Consider the following 18,472-nt stretch of genomic DNA (forward strand, 5'->3'; position numbering starts at 1 on the left):
ATGTGGAAGTCGTGCATGCAGATGACTCGATTGAGGTCTCGATAGCCGGCATGAACATTTGGGACTCGGAAGACCAAGAGCCGCTCTCTGGAATCAGTTTGGACGGCTGTGATCGCATCGAGGTGACAAAAAACGGGGTGAGGCTGGTCTTATCCACCGGCCTGATAGAGTAGCAAGAGCAACAGCCATCGACATACGTGGCAAGGCCGATCCCTGCGATCGGCCCCAAAAAATAAAAAGCAAGGATCTCACTTCAAACATGTCACGTAGTCGTGGTAGGAAGACTCCCTCCTGTAAGGGAGCACATACAAGTTGTAAACCTTCATTGAGTAATTCAATCAACATGAAGGCCGATTCCAGCAATCGGCCAAAATTATCCTCGCCATACGTTCTGCCTGTGTTCAACGTCGACTTAACAGGCGAAGGAAAGCTAGGGTATGGGTTTACGTCGGCTGATGAGCTAGAAGAGATCGACATTGGTCCTGGGATAAGCTACGACCAACAATCATCAGCAAGAGCCGATATCTTCAATCACTTGAAAGATTCGGCTCGGGGGGCACCTAATATGGAATAATAGACAATAAAATATGGGGGCCGATGCACGAAATCGGTCAGTAAAAAAAACAAATAGTACAGCCGATGCACAGACATCGACTTTAGAACTAAGGAACAAAAAGCCGATGCACAGCCATCGACTCTAGAGTACAAGCTCAATAATGCAGTTTTCAGATTACACAGGGAGACTCTCATCGAAGGAACATCTCAAGGGCATGGAGGGCATCGGCACGAACACGATCCACCTCGGCGATCTCGGCCTCATCATCTTCGTCTTTGCCTGCCACCAGCTGCTTGTTCAAGGCGCGGATTTCGGCCAGATCAGTCTTCAGTTCAGCTTTGAGGCCTTCTGCTTCCTCGAGGGAGTGGGCGATAAGAGCTTCCTTAGCTTGGATGAGCTGTTTGGTTGCCCGAACCTTCTCTTCAAGGGCCTCCAACTCTTTGCGCAAGGTCGCCAGTTCAGCAATACTGACAGAGGTGTCAGTTTTGGCGTCCAAAGCTGCCTTTTTCTCATTAAGCCGTTGGCATTTTTCTACAATATCGGCTTTCAACGGAAGCTGGGCGTGGCGCAGGTCGATTCTCTGACGAGCCAATTTCACCCTTGACCTGTAGGCGGACGGAGTCACAACCGGCCGTAGTTTCACCTACGGCGTCACCGGGAGATGAGGCTGGATGTCTTCCGGAATGCTCTTCACCGCCTCGAGTCTTCAACCAATGTCTCAATGGAGGAGGAGAGCAGGGCCTTGAGATGCTCGGAGTTGACCATGTGTAGCGCTGGGTCCCGGCTCTTCGCTTGCTTTAGCGATGAGCCGGTTCGATGGATTCGAGGGTCAAATGTTAGCAAGCTTGAGAGGTCATAACCCTGACAAACAACAAGAAAAACGTCAGGAGACAGCAAATGAGAAGGGTAGAGCTAAGGGAAAGGATTGTACCTCTCCTAAGACCAGAGGAACAGTCGATGAAGAGGTGATCGGCTCTTGTGTTTCTGCTGTGGGCTTGACCAAGTTGGCCACCTTGTCAGCTACACCTTTAGAAGTTGCTAGGTCCAGGGTGGCGGATGGCATTGGTACCTCCTCGACCTCCCCACTGGAGGCGTCATCAGTCTGCGAAGGGAATGGTTAGCCGATAAGAACAACAATGGGTTAGCATGAAAAATGAGCCAAGGAGAGTATGGAGGGGATTACGTTCGAAATCTCCTGGTTTGATGAAGAGGCTCGCGGTTCCTTGCGAGCTCTCTTGATGCATCGCTCTTTGTGCGTAGACTGCCCTGCCCTGCTTTGGTGGGAGTTTGGGAGACAGCAGGTTCAGGGGCTGACCTTTTCTTGGAAGCCGACGGTGGCAAGTCTGGCTGGCTCTGCGTGGTGGTTTTCCCAGAGTTGCCCGAGCTCGAGTCCCTTCGACTGTACTGTGTGTCTTCACCGGAGTTTTCTTCGGTGGAGGTCCGTAAAAGAAATACAAGCAGGTCGCGAAGCCTAGAAGGATAAATGAAATCAGCCAAAGCATGGATCAACTTACGTGCAAACTTTCTTGAGCTGGAGTAGGGCTTTGGCGCTTCAGAGTCTTCCTGGCATCTACCTTCCTCATTGCTGTTCTCGCCTTGACTGAGGCTCGGGGGGCAGCTGGCCTAGAAGATACTCTGCTTTTGGAAGCCGATTTTGGTGTCATCGGCTGGCTCTGCATCACAACCTTTTTCAAAGATGGTGAGTTTTTGCAGAAGAGGACCACCGGAGCTGGTGGGAGGAATGCGAAAGGGGAGCCGTCATCATCTACGAGGATCTGGACCGTCTTGTTGCTGCAAGGAGACATAGCAAGGTTATAAAAGGAAATCATTATAAGCCACTTCAAAATAATTTGTGAGTAGTGGTACCTGTTCTGCAGGGATGTCATATTTAGCATCAAGTTGTTTCAGCAATGGTCCCGCAGCTCTCCCGAAGGCATGAGTCTTCCACATTGACCACCAAGTCTCAAAACCATCGGTTGATGAGGTGAAAGAGAGGTTGTGAGGAATTGGGATGGCTAGAGCGTCAAAGAAGGAATAACACCTCTGACTGGTGAGGACATCGGGTAGCTCAGCTCTGCTCTCTGTCAGGTGGTGCAGAAAGAAATGGAGAGATACCTGTCCAAGACCAAGTTGCCGGGCTGCTATGACCGGCTGATAAGACTCATAACCTGGTTTGATGATCCTGTTTGAGGTGCTCATGCCAACTGCGAGGAAGCAGGGACGGATCATGATGGAATACAATTGCCGAGTGCTGGCGTCATCGGCAAAGCTATCTAGCCTGAAGGAGACTGGATTTTCAAAATTTTCAGACTCCGTATAAGGAAAGAAGAGAGGATTGTCCAGGCCTTGGTAGAAAGTTCTGAACCACTCTGATGCTCCCTTGAAGGTCAGTTTGCTGCCTGGAAGGCTATATAGAGCTTGGCCGTAGCTAGTGCATCGGATCTGCCTCCCATTAGTATCTGGGAAGGTGCAAGTAGCCAAAGGTGGAAAGTTTGGGGTCTGGTTTTGGAAGTACAACTGAGCCCATAGCTGAATAAACCACTAGGGGCCTCCTGTTTTGACCTGTCTTTTGGGAGAACAGTTTAACGGACATTAGTCGGAGATATCTATAGACCTCTCCAAGAAACAGTTTGCCAATGCCAAGCTGAGTGCCTCTGGCAAGTTCATCGGCCAAGGAAAGGTAATTCTTGGTTGGAGCAAGTGAAGGACCACAGAATATGAAGTGTTCCAACCAGAAATTCAGGAAGGCCATGTGTTCTTCCTCTGTTACAGGGCCTTTGTTTTTCATGTGGCGCCGAAGGTAAGCACCCCAGTTTGTGCACTCTGTTTTGGAAGAAAGCGTGAAGGGGACCTTTGGCAGCCTAAAGGCAGATGGGCTTGGGGATGCAATGTCTAAACCAGTGATCATGGCCACATCTAGTAAGGTTGGTGTCATGGGGCCATGACCAAACATAAAGCAATTCAAAGCATCAGACCAAAAATAGCCGATGGTTTTCAGAAGGTTTTCATGTTTCTCAAGGGGAGATAGTGATAAAGCTAAAGCATCGGCTATTCCCGCGGTTTCCCAGGTGGCTTGGTGAGTTTTGGAGATTCTATTGTACCATGAAACCCAATCTTCAGGAGGATTAGGCCAGGCTCGTAAGCAGTCGGCCCAAGAAGTTAGATCTAGGTTCTGGTTCACGAAGGGGATTCTATTAGCCTCGCATGAAATTAAGTGGGCAGGACTCTCGGTAGAACGAGGACCAAGACAAAGAGAGTTTGGAAGAGAAGGATGCGGCAGCAGAATGTTTGATACCTAGAAATTAATGACGGAATGAGACGTTAATTCAGATGTTTGTTGTTAATTCTAGCACTATGTTCGGACAACGAGGAGCGGTTGAGGATTACCTTCAGGCCGGAGACCGTAGCGTTGGCGTTGGATGATTCCGCCATTGGGTTCGCTGCGGAGATGAGCCTGCACGATTAAGATCTGAGGTTCGCGGGGCCGTGGTTGGATCTGTTCGAGCGACGATTTGGGGATCTGAGTGTTGCTCTTTCAGATAAGTTGCAGGTTACCGTTTAAATAGGCAACTGAGTTGGCCTTACTCACGTTTTATGGCAAAGGCCGATGCGCTGCCATCGGCTCTTGGTGCGTTGACTTGCTTTGACAATCGGCAAAATTGATAAGAAAGCAAAATCGGCTTAGAAATATTTTCTTCATTAATAAAGGGGTTTTACAGAGAAGAGCCGATTGCTCAAGGAAGAAAGAACAAAAGCCGATTACTACTACTACTAGTCCTATACTAGTAGTCCCTAATCTAAGGGCCATTGCTGCCCTCGTCGTCGTCGTCGCTGCCGCCGGCGCTGCTGCTGGCGGGCTCCTCGTCGCTGCTCCCGTAGCCCTCTACGGGAGCCTTTTCCTCGTCGTCGTCGTCGTCGTCGTCCGACCCGGCGCGGAAGCGCTTCGCCGGCGGGTATTCCTCGGAGGAATCGTCGTCCTCCTCTTCTTCCTCCTCGTCGGAGGAGGTGAAGTCGTCCCACGAGAAGCGGTCGTCCTCGCTCCCCGCCTCCAGCCTCCCCGTCGACGAGGAACTCGGAAGTCATCTTCTCCGTCGGTCAAGGACTTGTCGTCCTCGGACCAGACGGAGGAATCATGGGACTCGATGTCCCACTTCTCCGGGGCGCGGAGGTCGTACGCCGCCAGCGAGTCCCACTCCGGCGTGGGCTCACGGGAGGAAGAAGATAAGGAGGAGAGACCTGATGAGGCAGAGGAGGAGGAGGAGGAGGAAGACATGGCTACAGAGGAAGGGGGTTTTTTGCTGACGGCTAGTACGGAACAAGAGGATGAAGAGGCGAACTGCTCGGCGCGGTTAAATAAAGGGATATGGGGGAGAGTTAATGTTACAGCGGTTTCTGAGGAAGTGGTGCCAAAGAACTGTCAAATCGTGCAGAGAAGTTGAGAAGGCAAGACATCATGATGAAGGATACTGCGACGGTTCTGCTCTGCCACGACGTGACCCTACGAAGAAAAAACGGAGTGGTTTTGAAATTATCATTGCCAAAACCAGGGGGCATGTGTTATCACCAGAATTTAACCAAGTCTGGAGATGGGCCGTGATTAAATGGGCTTAGAGGATATGCACGGAAGATATTTCTGAGTCGGCCTTGTACAAGAAGTTTCGGCTAGATTGCCCGTGTATCTGTAGATTATAGTAGGTTACGTGTCGGTTAGAATTAAGAGATAGAGTTTAGCTCGTACACGGTTGGGTTTATTCCCAAGTTAGAAAGTCTACGGACTATAAATATGTATCTAGGGTTATTGAGAAAGGAGGACGATCACGTTCACAACAAAATCAATCTAGGCGCATCGCCACCCCTTGTTTCGAGGGTTTCTCCCGGGTAAGCAACATGCTGTCTAGATCGCATCTAGCGATCTAGGCAGTATCAGTTTATTCGTCGTTGGTGTTGCTCGTGCTGAAGCCTTTTTGATGGCGAGCAACACCCTTATCTTAGGTGTTTTGGGGCTGACGTCGATGCTTTCACAATGTACTTGTTTAGCTACGCTGCCCCTCGATACCTAGCTGCCCTCACACCTATCTTAGGTGTAAGGGCAGCATCTTGCTTGTTCTTTATTTAGTAGATCTAATCCGTTATAGTTGTTCCTTGTTCTTCAAGGATTAGTTTGTTATCTCGCATGGTTAGGCCTTACGAACGGTTTGAACGTTCCGGGAGTGCGTAAGGTGTGGTTTATTAAGCCCTAAAGGGATTGTTCCGGGAATCAACTTCATGTTGGTTTTTAGGCCTCGTTAGGGCTGGTTTTCCATCATCTTACGTATCTCCTAGGCTCAATCACGAGTAGGATGTTCCGGTTATGCGGTGAAAACCCTAGACTATCGTAGATTAGTTTAGCTTGATATTGATTAAGCATGATCCCCATGTCATTATAAATCTAACGTGAACCATGGGGCAATCGGCTCTTTGAGCCGATCCACGTAACAACTTAAGAGCCGATCGGGGCTCGTATTTAATGTTTACGTGTTTGCCATGCAGGAAACTAGTCGAAGCAATCCATCACCTTCCTGACCAGGTATAGGTCAGGTGGCACGCCCTCGCGAACACCAGGACGTGTGTCAGAAGGCATTGCGGGCCGTTGCCCGAGGGACCAGGGTCCACCGCAGTCCTGGGAGCCTCCCGGCTCTACGGTGTTGCCCGTCGCTGCTCGCCGGTGGGTTTTTGGTAGGCAACACTGTCACTCCCTGTTCCGGGAAGGGAACTGCGAACGCGGCAGGAAAGGAACTCCATGAAGTTCTGGTCAACCTGTGAAGACTGACGGGCATAGTTTTCAGAATAAAATAAACCTTTTGAAGAAATGTTTATGAAAACTTGCATTGGCCTATGAATTTCTGGTCTATGGTCGTAGTTAGTGCATGATACACCTATTTCCTAATATGAACTTGCTGAGTACGCTCGTACCCATTCCCTCCCATTTGAACCCCCTTCTTAGATCAAGGCACCAAAGAATAAACTACCGTGGAACTCGAAGACAAAGGAGTTAACTGCAACAAGATGAAGAATCCAACCAAAGAAGTCAATGGAGTCAACTTCTGCATTAGTTAAAGTGAAAACTTAGACTAGTAATAGAAGGGAACTTTTCCCTAATCCTAGCACCTAAGTAGCTAGATTTCTATAGCAAGCCAAGTAGCTCTTAAACTTGGATTAGCAATAAGTTAGACTACGAGTCGTTCTTCCGGAGCTTTATTTGAAGTTTTACCTCACTGTAAAGTATGAGGCTGTGTGGATCTTATGTAATCAGTTCGTGTGTACTTCTATAGACATGCCTTGGACTCGCATATGTTTCTGTTGTACCACTCTGAGGGATGTAATATGAGTGGAACGGTGTTTCACTTGTGTTATGTCAACGACTTGTGTACTACACCATGCAGTGGTATGCTGGGTCACCACATACATCACGAGGGCTTTCTGCACTAGCTACAGGTTGCACTACCCACTGGCATATGCATATTTCAGCCTGCAATAAACTCCACGGAAGCTAACAACTTTTTTGTGAGTCTTACCCCATTGATCTTTGCAATTTTTGCTGTTCCTCCTTCGGTTAGGTGGGCTGTTCTTATTGTAGTCGGCAGACACATCTTTCCAATAAAAATCTCCCTTTTTATTGTTTCCATCGATAGAATAAATGAAGTTATTCAACCATGCGCTTATCTGCAATTAAAAAATATAATATCCGTACAAGTTGCTTAAAGAAACTATGTAATATAGAAAAACAGAATTCCTAAAGTTGCTTAAACCAAGTATGTGATATGAAACAAAAATGCTTTCGCAAAGCAACTCACCATCCGTATGTTGTCTTCCTCAGTCGAAGTAAGCCGGCGGCCCCGACTTTCATCTACCTCAACATAATTGCCTTCTTCATCGCCGTCGACACCATCACCATCGCCTACCCCTTCGGTACCGGTGCCTTGAGTAGCGGATGAAGACCCGTATGTACCATATCCGATGTAATCAAACTCTTGGGATACGTTTGTTTGTGATGAAACGTTCACTGGATAGTTTGGAGGGGGATACATTTCTGGATTGTCGTATTGGGAGCCGGTGGAAGTGTACCAGTCACCATTGTATGAACTCATTGGAGAGATAGAGGGTGTGTGTGCACAAATATGTGTGGAATGTGTGCAGCATTAGAAGGCAGGGAAAGGATTATATAGACAACACCATGAGATATCTTGGTTGCATGAATGAACCCGTCAATACTCAAGTACCAAAGAATGAGTGGTTGTGAACAAATATGATGTCAAGTATTCAAAAGTAATTATTTTTTCAATTTAATTTCAGGTGTGCGGCCGATGGGAAAGTTTGATCCATTCCCAATCATTTTTTGTGCAGCTCATATCTACGACCCGGACATAAATCTATTTTTATCGGTCAATCTACAGGTGTTTGTTACGGTAGTCACGATTTATTTGTTACGGTAATCATGTTCTGTTTGTAAAAGCAAGTCGATTTTTGTTGTGTTGGCTGATTGTTAACAAAAACGAGCTGAGTTCTTGGCCAGATTCACCGGGCCCTGATATCCGGTAGGAAAGTAACGGGCGATGACTAGCTGCTCCCCTGATAGCGTCCGATGTCCCAGAATACGCGCGCGTCAAGATTTTCCTAGCTAAACATCGATGACAGAAAAGGCAGCGACGCAAAGCAAAATCCCAGGATCGACCGGGAATTGAAGGAAACTGCTGGGGAAAAGAGCCTGGCACCTGCTGTTAGCGCCCATGTTGTAGATGCCCTAAGTCTACTTTGGTATGGAAAAAAAAGAGAAAGATAACGAAAATGCACTTCTGAACCTAAGTTCATATGCTTCGCTTCAATAAAAAAATGCAAAAAGTAGCTAATAAAATCAAAAAAAGTCTGAATTTTTTTGCAACGAGCAAGAATGTGTTCTAACTAGAAGAAAAATTGTGGTGAGAAATGGCATGTTTGGTGATCTGTGAAAAATAACAAAATTGGTTGTTGTTTGGAGCATTTCGATTTGTTGTTTGCAACAATCATATATGTATTTTTTGCACAGACCAGTACATATATCTTTTCTACGAGATTTTTGGCATGCTATTAGAAAACATGTGCATGTCAATTGTATTAAAAAATGTATTATTTAAAATTTATTTGCTACTTTTGGTGAATTTTTTATTGGAGCGGGAGCATATGAGCTTGGGAGCAGAAAAACCATGTCCAAAAGATGGGGTCTCCATAGATTGTTGGAATATTGGCAATCTTTGCAGACTGATTGTTTTGCTCATGATTATTAAGTGTAAATGAAGAAGTATCTTTTCTCAAATACTATAATATAGATGAAACAAAAGGTGTAAGGGTACATTGTCCCCATGTGTGGTTTTGGTAATTAATGACAACCCTCTATGAACTAATGTTTTCATTGAGTTTATATGAAGGAATATTTCATAGGTAATACTTGTACTCTATGTGTTGGATTCAAGTATGAATGCCATGAAGATAAAGATATACCTTGAGTATTGGCATCAAGATCATCGATTTGGAGACATATATGTGATATGATCAAGAAGAAGAAATGAAGATGGAGTTCTTATGTGGAACTCAATATTGGCCATGCTCTAGCTTATGTGTTAAACAATGAATGATCAAGATCTTGAGTGCTTAATTCCGAGTGAAGAATTCAAGATATGACTCTAAGTCGGTGTCATGATAGTCTCATAAGTTGAGCTATGGTTGACAAAGATTTAGAGAACGCAAGAAAATGAAGAATTCTTTATACACCTCAAGATAGTATGATAGAGCATGAGAAGATAAAAGGTTGACCAATACAAAGAGTGAAGAATAGATTCAAGTTTGGTCAACACATGAAGCATGAAGAATGTGCCACGTGAAGTCTTGTGGTATAGTAAGCCTTGTTAATTATGCTTCATGAACTAACCCATCGTATATGTGTTCTTGTGTTGTCTATGTGGGTTAGGTATCTTTCCATGGGCATGCATCAAAAGTGGGATCTCATATAGCCCATGAGAGGATGACATCAAGTTGTGATCGTCATCAAGGTTGAGTTGGGCAAGTTCAAGTTGAGCATCTCAAGAGGGTCATATGCTTGAAGCTTGTCGTCCATTTGGTGATAATGGACATGTGAAGATGTGCATCAATGGAGCTTTCCATCATGATGTATGGGGGAGCATTTATGAGTCTTCACGAAGCAACAATGATCAAGTGAGGCATTCCGGCTTGAGTGGAGCTTGAAGAGTTATCATCAAGATCAAGCGGGATGCACAAGGCAAAGGTATGACCTTGCTAGGTTTTCCTTTTACCGGTCTCAAGGTGGTTGTTGGGAGACCGGGTTATAGGATAGATAGCCGCACTATCAAGAGGGGCTTTCGATTGGGTAACTTGATCACATCGTCTTAGGGAGCTCAATCCTTTGCATACTTTGCATATCCCTATTGGTTGTCGGTGCTTCTCTGTGTGAGGTTCTTGAGCTTGTTGCTAGCTTTACAACAAGCCCAAGTTCATCGAAAACGGAATCCGCATGCATCTCCTATTGCGTTTTCGAGTTTGGACGCCTTCCCCATTTCTTGACGGTGGGAGACTCCCTCTCTAGAATCATCTAAAAAGATCTTGTGAGGAGTCTCCATATTTGAGGGTGGGAGACTCCCTTCCCCATTTTTTGTTGGGTTCTATTTGTCGTTATCTTTCCAACAAAATTGGTTTCATGTCAATCTAGGTTCGGGAGCATTTTCTATTTTTAAGAAAAAGACAAAGGGTTTTGGTCTAAAGCAGTCCGGCCCACCGCCCGGAACTGCCGGCCGTGGCACCGGCCAGCCCGGCGCCGACCGGCCCCTGGACCGGTGCACACCGGGCACAATCCAGGGGAGTTTTCCCTTTCACCCGGTGCTGGCCCGACCTGCAGCTCGATTCGGACCGGACTGGCCCGGTCTCACGCCCGGTCGGACCGGGTTGTGGACCGGCTACCCCGGTGCGGACCGGCTCCTCCTCCGGTGGCAGGCCCGGTTTGGACCGGGCGGTCCGGCATGTGGCCCGTTTGGACCGGCCCCTGCGCCGGGCGGCCTGGCCCCAGGCCGGTTGACCGGGCTCCTCGAAGATTTGCTGAGCTGGATACGGACCCAACGGTTATATTTCGGCTTGGGCTATAAATAGCCCATCGTCCACCTTGGGCTGTAAAGTTCTTCCACTCTCTCTCCTCCATTAATGACTTTGAAGAACTTGCCCTATCTCTTGTTCCCCCCATGACTCTTGCTCATTCTTGAGGGATCTAAGAGAGGAGATCTAGATCTACAACTCCACCAATCCATTCCTCCTCTTTGTGAGGGGAACTCTTAGGATCTAGATGTTGAAGTCATTTGTTGATTTCCTCTTTGTTCTTCCTCTCTAATCTCATCCTAGCATTTTTTTCTTTAGTGGGATTTGAGTGTGAAGGATTTGAACACCTCTAGTGTTCTTGCGTTGCATCATTGCATAGTGTTGAGCTCTCCACCACGATTAGTTCGAGTGTGTTATCACCAGAATTTGACCGGATCAGAGGTGGGCCGCGATGTAAGATGGGCTTGAAGATTATACATGGGAGGAATACATGAATCGGCCTTGTATGCAAAGTTTGGGCTAGTTTGCCCGTGTATCTGTACCATAGTAGGATACGTGTCGGTTAGATAGAGTTTGGGCTCGTGCCCGGTTGGGATTATTCCCACGTTAGAAAGTCTACGGACTATAAATATGTATCTAGGGTTTATGAAATAAACAACAATCACGTTCACCACAAACCAATCTAGGTGCATCGCCAACTCCCTTGTCTCGAGGGTTTCTTCCGGGTAAGCATCATGCTGCCTAGATCGCATCTTTTGATCTAGGCAGTACACGTTTATTCGTTGTTCATGCGTTGCTCGTACTGAAGCCTTTTTGATGGCGAGCAACGTAGTTATCATAGATGTGTTAGGGTTAGCATTGTTCATCGTATCATATGCTGTTGTCGTGCAACCCTTAGACGTCTAGCCGTCCTTACACCTATCTTAGGTGTAAGGGCGGCACCCCGCTTGATCATTATTTAGTAGATCCGATCCGTTATGATTGCTCCTTGTTCTTCAAGGATTAGTTTAATATCCGCATGGTTAGGCCTTACAAACGGGTTGAAGGATCCAGTGGCGCGTAGGGTGTAGTTTGCTACCCCTAGACAGGATGTTCCGAGGATCAACTTCGTGTTGGTTTTTAGGCCTTGTCTAGGGTCGGTTTACGATCACCGTGCGTGGCCGCCAGGCTCAATCACGAGTAGGATGTTCCGATTATGCGGTGAAAACACTAAATCGTAGTAGGTCGTTTTAGCTTTATTTTGATAAAGCAGGACCACCATCCGATCGTACACCTCGTACGCATCATGGGTGGATCGGCTCCTTGAGCCGATTCACAGACAACCCGAGAGCCGATCGAGGCTCGTATTTAATGTTTACGTGTATGCCATGCAGGAAACTAAGCGATGCACATCCAACACCTTCCTGACCAGGTATAGGTCAGGTGGCACGCCCTTGCATCAGCATCGGACGTGCGTGCCGAGTCTTTGCGGGTCGTCGCTCGGAGGGACCAGGGCCAGCCGCAGTCCTGGGAGCCTCCCGGCTCTACAGTGTTGCCCGTCGCTGCTCGCCGGTGGGTTTCTGACCGCAACACATTCTCGGCACGCACCGGTGGGACAATCTTCGACATCAACCGCATCGCCATCTACATCCGAGATGGCGGAAGGCACTCCGATCAAGTACGGGGATCCGACCGAGGAGCTCAAGAAGAAGCATGACGAGATCAAAGCGATCCTCGAAGCCGATCTCATCGGCTCTTTTCACGTAACCCGCTCACATGGCATCGGGTGGAAAGGGTTCTCACCCGAAGGCGCGCTCGTTGGAGTGGACTTGTCCGCCCCGTCGAAGAACGCACCAGTGTCTCGCGTCGAGAGATTAACTTCATGGTAGCTCATTCGCTACACCGCCATTCTCGAGAGCCTCGGTGAACACTTTGGAGCGTGTCGCCCGCGCGTGATCCAGGAAATCATGAGCCATCGCATTCTCCGTCGTGACCAGCTCGGGGACTCACCAAGGAGAGATGCCACTCCGGTCCCGTCCACCGCCGCCGTTCGCGTTGGCAGCACCGTAAGTGCCGAGTTCATCGGCATACGTCGTCTACAAGATTGGTGGTGACCCTAGTGACTACCAATTCTTGCATGAGGCGCCTAAGAAGATCCCTCACGGATACACGTGCACATACGTGCCGCACCGCAAGAATCGGGCACTCTCGAACCAGGCCGCAACAAGCAGGGACTTCCGAACAGCCAGGAGGAACTTCGGGAACGGATCTTGAGAAGCGTACGTGGCTAGCTAAGTATGCCACCCCGACAAACCTCCGGAGCTGAGCTCTTGCGCTTGGCTCAGATTTGGAAAAGCAAGCATGGCTGGCTAAGTATGCCACCCCGGCAAATCTTCGTAGTTCGACTCCTGCAGCCAAGACCGCGGATCAAATCAGTACAATCTTGAGAGACCAGTTCGGCATGGTGCCGAAAAGGAGGACAATCGGCTATTCCAAGCCGTACCCCAATGAGTACGAGTTGATCCCGTTACCACCCAAATATCGGCTCCCTGATTTCTCCAAGTTTAATGGATCAGATGGTTCCAGCTCCATCGAGCATGTGAGCCGATATTTGGCACAACTGGGCACGATCTCGGCGTCGATGAGCTGCGTGTGAGGTTCTTCGCACAGCCCCTCACAGGACCGGCTTTCGGGTGGTACACTTCACCGCCACCAGCATTCAATCCGGACTTGGAAGCGATTGGAAGAGCAGTTCCACATGCGCATCACTCGAAGCTTCCGAGGCCGGCATTGCCGATCTAGCGCAAGTACGACGAAGCGCGGAGAAACAATGTCGAATATGTCCAGCGCTTCGAGACCGTTAGGAACCGATGCTATTCGGCTCATGTGACCGAAAAAGAAGCAGCCGAGTTGGCGGTGGTGGGTCTCGCATCACCGATCAAGGACGTGGCCTCCCAAGCGTACTACCCTTCACCGGCGCACATGGTGCGAAGTTCTCAGCATATGAACAGCGCCACCTAGATGTATACCGGGATAAATTCAAACGTGCGGTGGTCCCGGTTGAGGCGGATGAAGATGAAGGTTCTGCGGGAGATCAAGAGGTAGCAAGTGGCTGAATGGACTCGGGGCAAGCCCCGTGTCCCGTAAGTGGGTTAATCCACAAGGTCCTCCAAGAGGGTTTGACTTCGATGTCACCAAGGCTGAGCAAATTTTCGACCTCTTACTTAAGGAGAAGCAGCCTAAAGGTACCCGAAGGCCACAAGATCCCCACGGCTCAGGAGTTGAACGGAAAGCCATACCGCAAGTGGCATAACACGTTCACCCATGCCACCAACGACCGCAGGGTGTGGCGTCGGCAGGTCCAAATGGCGATAGAACAAGGGCGGCTAATTTTCAGCCGCACGCCATGAAGGTCGACACACACCCCTTCCCCGCCGTTAACATGGTGGAGTGCACTTACCCCGGAGGGTGCCAGCCAGATTCTCGTTCAATATCAACATGGTAGGACCCGGGCCCCACTCGGTAAGGACGGAGACGAGGGCAGCTGCTCTCATAGCAAGGACACAGAGGAAGCCGTTCCACGCGATCGGCTCCGTCACGATGGCAAGCGCTACATCACGGAGGGAGAAGTGAGGAACGTAAGATATCAGCGACCTCTCTCTGATCACCTCCTCAACAAGTATGTGAGTCAATATGACCAACGCCGACGATACAACGACGATGATGAAAGAGATCGTCTGGCTAGAGACGCCAGGAGACATCGTCGGCATGATCGCGATGAGGAGAGATATGAGCGCCACGCCAAGGAAAAGTCGAGAGAGCAAGACGACGTGGATAGGCACCGGGACCGCCCCTTCTTCGACACCGCCGGGATTCAGGAATGAGCCGATTGCCTACAATCGGCAACCGTCCGTAATGTAGACAAAAGAAGAAGGATGCAGCTAACGTGTCCGTGTTCAAACGTCTAGGGCCTCTCCCGCCCCGGAACAAGCACGCTGAGTCCGCTCGGGTAGAAGATCTCGAGGAACTAGAGGACGATGATGAATGAGAAGACAAGTATCATCCGCCAAGGTGGTGCCCTGATGGGCTCAGCCGTTCCCAAAAGCGTAGGGTTCAGCGACTACGTGGTTTGGAGGAAGCCGAAAGGTTATACCTGCACACGTTGAGGAAGGCGCGGCTCTGATCCGGCCGCTAAAATTCAGCGAACCCTCGGATGAAGAAGGTCGGCCACAAAGGAAAGAGTGGCGCCCCGTGACAAAAGAAAGCCGATGATGAGACATCGGCTGGTACAAACATGGTGTTCATCCTTCCAACGGAGTTTAGTGCTCCAGGATTAGACGAAGCACCTGTGGCACAACTTGACTGCGGCTCACGGCCGGTTATCTTTGAGAAGCCACGAGAAAGAAGCTACAGACATTTGAAGGCCCTGTACTTGCGAGGCTACATCAATGGGCATCCTGTCAACAAGATGCTAGTGGACACCGGAGCGGCAGTCAACATTATGCCATACTACATGCTACGTCGGTTGGGACGCTCTAGCTCGGATCTGATCAAGACCAATGTGACACTGAGCGATTTCAACGGCCAAGCATCCGACGCACAAGGTGTTCGAACGTGGATCCGACCGTAGGAAGGAAAACCGTCCCTACGACGTTCTTTATTGTCGACAAGCAAGAGCATCTATGCCGTCCTACTAGGGAGAGATTGGATCCACGCCAACCGTTGCATTCCATCCACGATGCACCAATGCCTAATACAATGGGATGGAGATGAAGTAGAAGTCGTCCACGCAGATGATTCAGCCGAGATTTCAACGGCCGGCATGAACGTTTGGGAGACATCAGGTCAAGAGCCACTCTCGAGCATCAATTTGGACGATCGCGAGCGCGTCGACGTGACAAAGGACGGGGTTAGGCTGGTTTTATCCACCGGCCTGACCGTGTAACAAGAGCAACATCTATGGACAAACGTGGCGATGCCGATCCACGCGATCGGCTCCGACACTCCCCAAAGGTCTATGAAGGAACATTGCAAAACCTTCATTGAGCAATTCAATCAACATGGAGGCCGATTCCAGCAATCGGCCAAAATTATCCTCACCGTACATTCTGTCTGGGTTCAACGTCGATCTAATGGGCAATGGGTTTACGTCGGCTGATGAGCTGGAAGAAGTCCACACTGGTCCTAGCGAGCCGACGTTCACATATAGTGCCTTGGCTAACCACAGTAGCCGATATCGGCAGTTACCCGGCGTAATCGGCTCGGGGCACCTAATCGATGAACATGTGTGATACATGTGCAGTGAAACATTGGGGGCCGATAGAAAAATCGGCCCGTAAAAAAAAATTCTCATGATATACAGCCGATGCACGGACATCGACTTTAGAACTAAGAAACAAAGCCGATGCACAGCCATCGACTCTAGCACAATTACACAGGATCTGCCCGTTGCGTGTTCAAGACGCGGATGGCCTTCTGCTTCCTGGAGGGGGTGGACAACGAGAGCTTCCTCAGCGGCAGTAAGCCGATTTCGGTGCCAGAACCTTCTCTTCGAGGATTTCCAACACGTTGCGCAAGGTCGCCAGTTCAGCGGTACTGTCGAAGCGCGCTTTGGCATCCAACCCAGCCTTTTGGCTCATTAAACCGCCGGTGCTTCGTCTACGATATAGGCTTTCAACGAAGAAAAGGTGATCGATGGTGGCAAGTTTGGCTGGCTCGTGTGGTGGTTTTCTCGCTTTGCGCGAGCACAGGTCCATTTGTCTGAACTGTGTGTCCTCACCGCCGTTCTCGCCTTGACTGAGGTTCGGGGGGCAGCTGGTTTGGTGAATGCTCTGTTTTTAAAAGCCGATTGGGGTTTCATCGGCTAGCCCGCCATCATAACCCTCTTCCAAGGTGGTGAGTTGTTGCAAGAGAAGACCACTAGAGCTACTAAAAGGAATTTGAAAGGGAAGCCGTCATCATATACAGGGTCTGGACTGTCCTGTTGCTACAAGAAGATAAAGGAGTCTGGATTTTCAAAGAAAAAAAAAAGCCGATGAACAGCCATCGGCTATAGAATTGCAAAATATTACGGTCAGATATCATATTACAGTCTGAATTTGAGAAGTGCTTGATTGACTGTCTAAAATTGGTATCTGAGTCTGGCTTCATGGGCGTTTGAGGCGAAAAGTCCGATGCGTTGCTATCGGTTTTTGGTGCGGCAAATGGAAGGCTTGAAATTGGATGAATTGAGAGTCGAATTGGGAGAACATTTCTTATTGATTCAAAGGAACGACTTTACAAGAAAGAGCCGATGGCTCTCAAAAGGATCATCCGATGCCTAATACGATGCTACTACTAGTCCTATACTAATTGGCCCTCGCTCTAGGGGCCGTCGCCGTCCTCATCGTCGCCATTGTAGCCACCGCCGGTGCTGCCGCTCGGCGAGCTCCTCGTCGCTATCGCCGTAGCCCTCGATGGGGGTTCTTCCTAGTCATCATCGTCCTCGTCGTCATCCGACCGTGCCCAGCCCGCGAAAGCGCTTCGCCGGCGGCTCGTCAGAGGAAGTGTCACCTTCCTCTTCTTCCTCGTCGGAGGAGGTATCGTCCTCTTCATCCTCCTCTTCCCCTTCGCCGGAGGAAGTGGAGTTACCCCAAGAAAGGAGGTCGTCCTCACTCTCTGCCACCAGTTCTCCGTCAATCAAGAACCGGAGATCGTCCTCTCCATCGGTCAGGGGCAATTCCCCATCTGACCCGACGAGGGCTTCAGGTGGGCCGTCGGGCACTAAGTCGAAGTCCCACTCCGGCTCTTCCCATTGGTTGTGTTCTGGCATCGGCTCGCTTGAGGAAGAGGATTGGAAAGAAATAGCCGATGCAGCGGAGGAGGAGGATGAGTCCATGGTGGGGGAGGGCTTTTCGGTGTCTGATACTGAGGGAGAGGATGAAGAAGCAAATTACTCGATGCGGTTAAATAAAAGAGGGTATAGTGGAGATTTAATGCCATGACGGTTCTCGAGGACATGATGCCGAATTTGTCAATTCACGCAGAGAAGCTGAGGAGGCGAGGCGACATGATGAAAGACCCTGCAGCGGTTCTGCTCTGCCACGACATGACCCGACGAAGGAAAAGCATAATGATTTTGGAATTGTCATTTCCAAAACCAGGGGGGCATGTGTTATCACCAGAATTTGACCGGATCAGAGGTGGGCCGCGATGTAAGATGGGCTTGAAGATTATACATGGGAGGAATACATGAATCGGCCTTGTATGCAAAGTTTGGGCTAGTTTGCCCGTGTATCTGAACCATAGTAGGATACGTGTCGGTTAGATAGAGTTTGGGCTCGTGCCCGGTTGGGATTATTCCCACGTTAGAAACTCTACGGACTATAAATATGTATCTAGGGTTTATGAAATAAACAACAATCACGTTCACCACAAACCAATCTAGGCGCATCGCCAACTCCCTTGTCTCGAGGGTTTCTTCCGGGTAAGCATCATGCTGCCTAGATCGCATCTTGCGATCTAGGCAGTACACGTTTATTCGTTGTTCATGCGTTGCTCGTACTGAAGCCTTTTTGATGGCGAGCAACGTAGTTATCATAGATGTGTTAGGGTTAGCATTGTTCATCGTATCATATGCTGTCGTTGTGCAACCCTTAGACGTCTAGTCGTCCTTACACCTATCTTAGGTGTAAGGGCGGCACCCCGCTTGATCATTATTTAGTAGATCCGATCCGTTATGATTGCTCCTTGTTCTTCAAGGATTAGTTTAATATCTGCATGGTTAGGCCTTACAAACGGGTTGAAGGATCCGAGGGCGCGTAGGGTGTAGTTTGCTACCCCTAG

The sequence above is a fragment of the Lolium rigidum genome, chromosome 6 (assembly GCF_022539505.1).
Source record: "Lolium rigidum isolate FL_2022 chromosome 6, APGP_CSIRO_Lrig_0.1, whole genome shotgun sequence".
NCBI lineage: Eukaryota > Viridiplantae > Streptophyta > Magnoliopsida > Poales > Poaceae > Lolium > Lolium rigidum.